The following is a 10,000-nucleotide window of genomic DNA, read 5'->3' as shown; positions in this document are numbered from 1 at the left end:
CTGTTGCCATGGATATGTAAAGGTGAACACACAAAATGACAAAAAGGGCACATACATACTGTACATTTTGGTCTACCGAGACAACCTTGGTAGCAGTTCAAAGTGTGAACCTTAAAACACAATACAAATGTACAGTGCATGACGAAGAAATTAATTACCAACATGTACTACATATTCTACTTCTACAGTGAATAGTTTTACACTATGACAATATATTGGTGTAGTCTTACCCTGTAGGTGTGTCTAGTTTAGTGTATTTTTATTTATATTATATGACAAAAGATCAAAAGCTTCACATGTACCAGTAGGTACGATAAACATTCATCCGTTCACATTCTTGATACAATACAATTAATTGAAAAGTTAAGTACCATAGTACTACTATGACATAACACAGGGCCTTTAGTAATGCACTTCGACTTGATCATTGCCATTCGGGGAACAGCAAATTTATAATGCCGTGTCTTAAAATTAGACCGAAAGCTTGGCCTATTATTAAAAAGAACACAAAGGGGATTTAAGTGTGCAGACATTTTTTCTTTCAATTTTACACAGTTTTTGTTTATGTTTGGCACCTTTTAATCGAGAGTGCGCTGTGATCCGACTAAACACAGTGTCTTAATGGGTTAAAACATGTCGCCAGGCAGCACCAGATGTTTACATCTGAAACTATTCATTAACTTCCTGTTTCACTACTAACTTCTGTGCCAAAACCATGAAGGACCGGAGTGCAACATCCCCTCAATACAACAGAAGGCTAAAACCATCCAGTACAGAGTAGGGACACATCTTTGCTCAACTGTCTATGAAAAGAATACAGGGCACTTCATTGTCGCAGGGGGGGTCCTCCCTCAGAAAATGTTGCATTTCTTACATACAATTACCTGCATTTTAACCAAATTCTGTCTCGATTCAGCTCAATACGGAACCATTCTTTTATTTCTTAATATGGGACGATTCCGTATTTCAAGGAACGGTTGTCAACCCTGAACACAACTGACATACTAATCAGAGAAATTCATCATATTCAAAACAAGAAATATCCATTCTGAAGTGTGAAGGTTTTTGCCGTTCCGGTGAATGAAAGTCATTACTGAAACTGTTCACGTCAAGAAACGCTTTCAATAAATTTTCACACAACACCCACAACAGAAGGAAGCACTTGAACACCTGAAAATACGTTTAAACCCTGTAAACCCTTGAAGCATAAAAACTGCAATGCAAATTCATATTGTCATGCATGCACACTTCCATACTTACACCACTGCATACACACTCCAGTGCACACACATACCTATGCATACACACTGCAGTGCATATAGTTGAAGTTCAAGTTCAAGTGTACTGTATTGTCAAAAGTCTATGTAACAAGGTTCAAATTGTACTTGACCAGTCTCCAATGTGCACTACACTAAACATATAGATGCATACCAATGAGTACAAAAACAATGTGCAGCAATGCGTGCACACATCAGTGCATGCTAACAACAATGTATACAGTACAAAGTACATCGCAATGCATACATAGACACAGGCCTACATGCAGTACACTTAAACAGCTGGGTCGTGTCCACTGCTTGCCTGATTATCATCGACTTTCAAATCTCATACCCAGATTTGGTCTGACCAAGAAGATAAAGAATAACGTTTCGCAAACGGCATGGTTAACCCGCCTCCCTCAATTCACTACTGGTCAAGGCAAGAAAAGGCTGTGCCTTAGTTTAAACCAAACATGTTCTTAGTCCTAATAGAACGTCTCTGCTTAAACCACATCACTGCCTTGAACACGGCTCTACCGAGGGGCTGCTCAAAGTGGATTGCTTCCCAACGAAGTGGGTGGAGTTCCCGATTTCTCCGGGGCTCAGAACCGATATTTGTATTGCTCCTGGCCTGACTAGAAGCAACGCCGAAAGTGCTGCGTCACTAGGCCGTAGCCTGGCTAGTCCACTGCCAGCACTTGACACTCTGATTACGGGAACCAATAGACTCCTCTCCATACCTTTGACCTCCCACACACACACACACACACACACACACACACACACACACACACACACACACACACACACACACACACACACACACACACACACACACACACACACACACACACACACACACACACACACACACACACACACACACACACACACACACCACTCTGCATCTCCCCCGACGGTTTCGCTGTGCCAAGTTTGTGTCTCACTTCACAGATGGTAGTGTTATCTTACTGCAGCAGTGCGTTCAGGAAGGGGTGGAGGGTGTGTGTGTGTGGGTGCGCGCGTGTGTGTGTGTGTGTGTGTGTGTGTGTGTGTGTGTGTGTGTGTGTGTGTGTGTGTGTGTGTGTGTGTGTGTGTGTGTGTGTGAGTGTTTGTGTGTGTGAGTGTGCCAACGGAATGCCAGTGCCCAACTTGGGCACCCAATATAACCCCATCTCCCTGGGCAACGCGACAGAATGAGTTGTCCTCTACTCTGGAGGAAATTAAGAAAGAGAACAAGAGACTGAAAGAAGGAGAGAGAGAGAGAGAGAGAGAGAGAGAGAGAGAGAGAGAGAGAGAGAGAGAGAGAGAGAGAGAGAGAGAGAGAAACACAAAACGAGACAAAACAAAACCAACGCTCCCAGGACCAGGCCTATACAAAAAGTGGAGGCCCAGGAGAGGGTTTGTGAAGGAGTGCAGGGAAAAGGGCAAACTGTAATAAGGAACGACTGAAGCAAGAAGGCTGGGGGGTCGGTCTGCCCAGGACTGGGGGACCCTAGCTTGGTCTTGGCATCCATACAGCTGCAGGCTGTTCTCATTTCCCTCCTTCACTGGCCATGTTTAAACAACACCTTAAAGGGACACTGTGCAGGAAATGGTCAAAAAAGGTACTGCAACTATGCAGCTTATTGAAATTGGGCTGCCTATTGCCAAATTTGATTACTAAGTATTAAACAAATATTTTCTAGCATGGTCCAAGTAGGTTTGTTTATCTTGGTCTCAAGAGAGATGAACAGACCAAGGATATGGGTCACTGGAACCATGTCATGTGATCTGAAGAGACCAAGATAAACAAATTTACTTTAGATGGTGTCAAGCATGTGTGGTGGTAAACAAGTGAGTTTTACAAAAAAGTGAATCCTCTCAATAGCCAAGCATGGTAGTGGGACATACATGGTTTGGGTGATACATGAATGCTGTCAACATTGGCAATCTGAAATACACCTAAAAGAAACATGCATGTCAACATGCAATGTGACTACTGAAGCAGATCATGATATTCTCCATAGGTTGGCATTCAAATCTCACACCAATCTATTTAAGCCAGGTTCACACTCAAAATGTAAAAGTTCAATGAAAAGAAAGTTGAAACGCACAACGATGACCTCCCTTTTAATCCCTTTTCATTTCGAGACGATTCGAGCCAACACGGCCCCTTCTCTACCGGATTTTAATCTGGGGTGTCCTCACTTTTGTGGGTACATGTTCAAACATTAATGGCTGTATTTAGTTTTTTTCTGAGTGAACAAGAAATGTAAGCGGTTAAATATGTTGTTAAAAGGTCACTAAACATTGTGTCAAAGTGAAATTTTTTTATGCTTTCCTAAGAAAAGATATATTCACAAATCTGCCAAAACTGCAGGGGTGTACTCACTTTCGTGATATACTGTAGGTGACGGTGAGGGTATACATTTTATTGAGTGCACTGCATGCTGAGAAGTGGTTTGTGCAATCACAAAGACCAACTAGACTGACTTCACTCTCAAGAAGTGTTTCACTGTTGCCTCAGAACTGTTGATTCCAAGAAAGCATATTCTCAGCAGACTAGAATGGTGCAAAACCAACGTTCTCCCTACGCTACCTCATTCGGAAACCATCTTGGGGGCTATATTTCAAATTAGTGAGGCCAGACCCTCCGAAACGGAATGGGGAAACACGAATTAATAACTTACTGACGATGGCAAAATCACATTGTTAAAATCGTTGTGAAAAGATAAGAGTGGTGTGTTTGGTTGCTCCTTGTAAATCAAAATAAAGCTTTTAAAGCCACTTTCTCAAGGGTTATTTTGATATAGTTCAGGCACCGTACTTCCACAACGGCATGAGAAGTAGGCTACAGTGGAGCATGAAGCTGTAATATGATTGGAACGCTGTTTGTTCAGTTAGACAATCGGCATAATGATTGGCTTTTGACAGAGGAACAGGCAAGATATTTGCACACACATCCGCCATACCACCGTTACGAACTGTCCCCGTTCATCTCTACGGCCGATTTCGTCAGTGCCCTGTTTCTTCTTCACTAAAAATGTCTCTCAAAGTAAAAAAAAAACATCTTTTCGTCTTTGATGAGCCTTCAGGTATGTCTCATTAAAAATACAGATCGGAGTGACCCACTTCAGCAATTGTGCACAGCATGATTATAGCACTGCCATGGTGGAGTTGCCAATGGAGTGTTAAATGAAGTGTCATTCATCCTGCTCAGAATTGATGGAACCACTGACCTACTTTTGGAAACATAATTATTTTAATTTTGGAAAAAAAAACAACGCTGTTGCTTTACCTCAATTGACCTTTTCATGCATCTTATTAAAAGTCAAGCAAAATCCATCACATACAACACTGCAACACTACTATTATTAGTTAACTAGGTCAGTCAGAGAGGGGAAGTTTTTAGAGTTCTAAAGATGTCATGGAGATATTACTTTGTTTGTGTGTAGTGTTCACCTCCTGTTAAATGAGTTCGTTATTGATGAAAACAATGTTTCATGGCAAGCGGAAGCTGTCTGTCTTAAATTTAGCTGTAAAGATTTCAAAGAGAAAAGATTTCTCTGTGTGTAGTCTACCCTACAGACGCAGTGTATGCATGTGTGTGTGTGTGTGTGAGTGTGTGTATGTTGTGCAGAGGCAGTGTGAGAGTGCGTGTGTCTTGTGTATGTCCTGCATGACATAGTAAGTAAGCGAGAAGGATGATTATGGCCTCCTAAAGTACACTGTGGTTTGGGTTAAGTTTCCCGTGGTGGCTAAAACGGGACAACAGGGAGAGACAGAGAGAGAGAGAGAGAGAGAGAGAGAGAGAGAGAGAGAGAGAGAGAGAGAGAGAGAGAGAGAGAGAGAGAGAGAGAGGGAGAGAGAAAGAGAGTGTCCTCTACAGAAAGGTGAGAAACGGAACACATTATTGCTGAAGGAGAGAGGGAGTGTTTCAGCAACCAAACCCCAGCTCAGCTCAAGATACCTTGACAGTGAATTTGATACCTGTTTAGAGAGCACCGTGGCCCCACTACGCCCGAGAGAGAGAGAGAGAGAGAGAGAGAGAGAGAGAGAGAGAGAGAGAGAGAGAGAGAGAGAGAGAGAGAGAGAGAGAGAGAGAGAGAGAGATGGTGTGAGGGGAAGGGGGGAGGGATTGGAATGAGAAAGAGAAGCTAGCACAACAGCAATCTAACACATAGCCTTATTTCCGTCTGCCTCTCTCTCTCTCTCTCTCTCTCTCTCTCTCTCTCTCTCTCTCTCTCTCTCTCACTCTAATTAGCAGTCACACAAGTAACATGAATACGTATGAACAAAGCTTAGCACACACGCGAGCTATTTCTCAGACGCACTTTGACACACACACTTTAACAAACACACTCACTCACACACACACATGCATGCAGGTGGTTGACGTGACGCCTTGTTTTTTGTAACATTAGTTAAAAACCTACAAAACAGTTTTTTTCTTTAAAAAACAAATGTCAATGAAAGAAGATGTGGTACATTATGTTTCATAAAAGTCTTAGATGAGAAGAAACATTTTTGTTAAGATTTATGAAAGGTTTATGTCAAATATCCTGCGGTGTGACTGTAACATTAATGAAACCTGGATATAATATATATATAAATCAACCAACAACATTTTGAATAATGTATGAAGCATTTGGCATGATTGCATAAATATTAACTTAATATTAAGAAATGTGAATGTGAAAAAAACTCATGACAGTGATATTAACTACAAGTTCAATTTCGTAACACAAATTGCGTCCTGTGCGGTGACATGTATGTCAATGTTTGTGAACAGGCAGCTGCAAGGCCAACTGCAAGGGTCTTAAAGACTGGTTCCTAACCAGTCAGTACCTCAGTTATTGGAGAGTGCTGTGGAAGTTTAAGTTGACTATTAACCTCTTTACATGTCTTCATATTGCAATGTTTCTGTCACGCAATGCTCATTATTAAGTTAGCATGAGCTCAGATGTCAATCATGTATACAAAAGGATTAAAATGGCCATAATGCAGTGAATTTCCTGTGGTGTGACTTCATTTTCCTGCGGTGTGACATGCCTATGCAATGTGTTGATGCAGGACACATTTTCCCAAAAATGGCAAAAATTTAGCGAAATTCCATGGACCACTAAGTGCTTTATTTTTTCCAATTTTGTTCCATTTTTTTCCATCAATATTTTCAAGAATTGGAATAACCATTTTTTTTTAATAGTGTAAACGTCAACCACTCATGCACACATACGTTCTATGCAAGCACACACATACTGTATGGTACAAACATGGAAGCAAGCATGCACACAAACACACACAGACAGACACAAACAAATATGTCATTCTTACACCAACTCACAAATAAACACACACACACAGACAAACCACTAACATGCTCCCAGTCAGGCACTTTCACACCACAGAGTGGAACTCTGACTGACTCCGTAGTGACAAAAGAGGACACAGAATTTGCTCGCTCTTCACATGTGACACCTTTTAAAGAGCTGAGGTGGAGATATCAAGAAGATCTTTATCTCTACAAGCACTCAAATCTCCATGATTGTGTGTGTGTGTGTGTGTGTGTGTGTGTGTGTGTGTGTGTGTGTGTGTGTGTGTGTGTGTGTGTGTGTGTGTGTGTGTGTGTGTGTGTGTGTATGTGTGTGTGTGTGTGTGTGTGTGTGTGTGTGTGTGTGTGTGTGTGTGTGTGTGTGTGTGTGTGTGTGTGTGTGTGTGTGTGTGTGTGTGCATTTCTGTGTGTCAACAATTCATCTCAAAATCCATTTCAAAAAGCACACAGTGTACATTTGGTCTATTCCCTCTCTCTCTGTTCACACCCAGCTGTCTGATACTCTGATATGGGGTACGGATGGAAAACTCCAAATCCCAATATCAATAATAGAGAGACGGAGAGAGAGAGAGAGAGAGAGAGAGAGAGAGAGAGAGAGAGAGAGAGAGAGAGAGAGAGAGAGAGAGAGAGATGTGGGGAGACAAACTGAGAGAGAGAGAGAGAGAGAGAGAGAGAGAGAGAGATGTGGAGAGACAAAGTGAGAGAGAGAGCGATAAAAAAAGAGAACTATGGGAAAACCCATGAATTGAGAGAGTGGATGAGAGAGAGAAAGAGAGAGAGAGAGAGAGAGAGAGAGAGAGAGAGAGAGAGAGTGTGTGTGTACGTGTGTGTGTGTGTGTGTGTGTGTGTGTGTGTGTGTGTGTGTGTGTGTGTGTGTGTGTGTGTGTGTGTGATGAGAGAGAGAGAGAGAGAGAGAGAGAGAGAGAGAGAGAGAGAGAGAGAGAGAGAGAGAGAGAGAGAGAGAGAGAGAGAAATGAAGACATCAACACTCCACTTCTTTGTCTTGTGTCTTTCGCAGCAGGAGGTGTCGGTCATGCACTCCTCTAAAAACACCTTTTAGACAAGAGCGATTTTTCTACCCTAAGCTCTCTCTCACTCTCTCTCCCTTTCTCTCTCTAAACACCTTTTGGAACTGAGCACATTTTTTCTAGTCCTCTCTCTCTCTCTCTGTCGGTCTCTCTCTCCTTCTATCTGTGTCTTGCTGTCTGTAATTCAATCATCCACATCGCTCTCCCATTCTCTGCTCTGCGCTCTGTAGTCAGCTGAGTCCTTCTCATCACTCATTCACTCACTGTTCTCTCTCTCTCTCTCTCTCTCTCTCTCCCCCTCTCTCTCTCACACACACACACATGCACACTCACACACTCTCTCTCTCTCTTTCTCTCTCTCACACACACGCACACAAACCATAGATAAGCATAGGCCTACAAAATTACACACAAATAACATAACATTTTTAATGCATTTTTTATCAGGTTAATGCTACATTAGTGAGCCCAGTGTAATTTCTATCTTTTGTCATCTCCACTGCACCCTCTGTCACCATGCTCTCTCTCTCTCTCTCTCTCTCTCTCTCTCTCTCTCTCTCTCTCTCTCTCTCTCTCTCTCTCTCTCTCTCTCTCTCTCTCTCTCTCTCTCTCTCTCTCTCTCCCCTCTCTATCTATCCCCCATCTACGTGTACATCTCTTCTATTTCCCTCACTCCCCTCTCCTCATCAGTTGCAGTTATGCAACAGACCCTGAGACACCGGCCAACTCCCCCAATTCAAATGTGTTTTATTGGCATGCCTGGAAGTATCCGTGTTGCCAAAACTTACAAAAAGCAATAGAAGTCAATAAAACACACACACAAACATGCGCACGCACGCACAGAAGAGCATCAAGTTCATATCACATGATGCAATATATTTTGCTGCAACATATGTCAATCTATATAATAGATTGTAAAATACATAAATCTCTATTAATGTCTCTCTTCCTCAATTCTTCCTTCATTTTGTCCACTTTCGTCCTTTTTCCATCCCCTGTATCTGTCACTCCAATTACATGCCTCTAATGCACGTGTTCTATCATGCGTAGCGTACTGTAACATGTGTTTGCCATCGCAACAGGGACAGATTGCATACCCAGGGCCGCAGCAGCTTTTGGCCAGACCCAGGACCAAGTCTTCTGAAGGGTCCCCCCCACCAAATGAATGTACAATCTCCAAACAATGTAATGAGGACTGAGTTCTGGGCCCCTCTTCTCCCTGTGCCCGGGACACCTGACCCATGTACCGCCTGTCAGCTTCCCTGTGCCTGAGACATGGTGTCATTTAACATTTTTTACAGTATATACCTCTGTGTTGACTCATCTGTGTGTCTCTGTGTCTGTACACACAGCAGCAGTGTATGCGGTGTTTACTGAAATTACAAGCCATGTGTGCATGTGAAATCTGTGCCCAATGCACAATATGCACAGGTCAGCATTTATCAGTATGGCTTAAAATAAATGCAACCCACCACTTGTCAAGATGGACAGGCGCACTCACAATGGATTTTGACTCATCTCTCTGTGGTTCAATGGGGTCAACTGTCCTCCTTTTGTTCGCCATACTTATTTCTTTCTCTGTCTTTTTCCAACCACCTGTGTGTGTGTGTGTGTGTGTGTGTGTGTGTGTGTGTGTGTGTGTGTGTGTGTGTGTGTGTGTGTGTGTGTGTATGTGTGTGTGTGTGTGTGTCTGTGTGTGTGTGTGTGTCTGTGTGTGTATGTGTGTGTGTGTGCACTATACGGTAAGTGTCTGATTGTGTTTGCATAATTTGTGATTGTGTCTGTATCTGTGTTATTGTATGACCGTGTGTGCATGTGTATGTGTCTGAGTGCGCTTGCATGTGTCTGTGTCTGTGTGTATATCTGCATCGGTGCCTGTGACTGTGTGTATGCCTGTGTGTGTGTGTGTGTGAGTGTGTGTGTGTGTGTGTGTGTGTGTGTGTGTGTGTGTGTGTGTGTGTGTGTGTGTGTGTGTGTGTGTGTGTGTGTGTGTGTGTGTGTGTGTGTGTGTGTGTGTGTATGTGTGTGTGTGTGTGTGTCTGTGTGTGTCTCAGCCTGGGGATGGTGGCAGGGCAGACTGGTTATGTAACGCGCCGCCTGTAAACAGTACAGCGTCCCGGCAACAACATCATCCCTTCCGCTCGCTTGCTCGCTCACTCTATCACCCTCTCTCCACCACTCCTCTCCTATCATATCACACTACCCCCACCCCCACCCTCACCACCTACACCTCTCCTAACATAACACCATCTCCTCAGCTTCTCTGCCATCTCCAGCTTCACCACCATTGCACTCATTGACATGCCAGGATTATACCCTATCTGGTAACACTTTATTTTAACGGTTCACTATTACAGTAGATCTACCACATTAGGTACAGTGTAATAAACAGTGTAACA

At 42.9% G+C, this 10,000-nt stretch overlaps 1 protein-coding gene across 3 annotated transcripts in view; it reads right to left on the bottom strand.

Annotated features, from left to right (window-relative positions):
• The window catches only part of rhobtb4 (Rho related BTB domain containing 4), a 107,808-nt gene that overhangs the window by 33,832 nt on the left and 63,976 nt on the right, over positions 1–10,000 (bottom strand). The gene's annotated exons all lie outside the window — the stretch shown is intronic.

The sequence above is a fragment of the Engraulis encrasicolus genome, chromosome 3 (assembly GCF_034702125.1).
Source record: "Engraulis encrasicolus isolate BLACKSEA-1 chromosome 3, IST_EnEncr_1.0, whole genome shotgun sequence".
Taxonomy (NCBI): Eukaryota; Metazoa; Chordata; class Actinopteri; order Clupeiformes; family Engraulidae; genus Engraulis; species Engraulis encrasicolus.
This window is presented reverse-complemented; position numbering and strand designations above follow the sequence as displayed.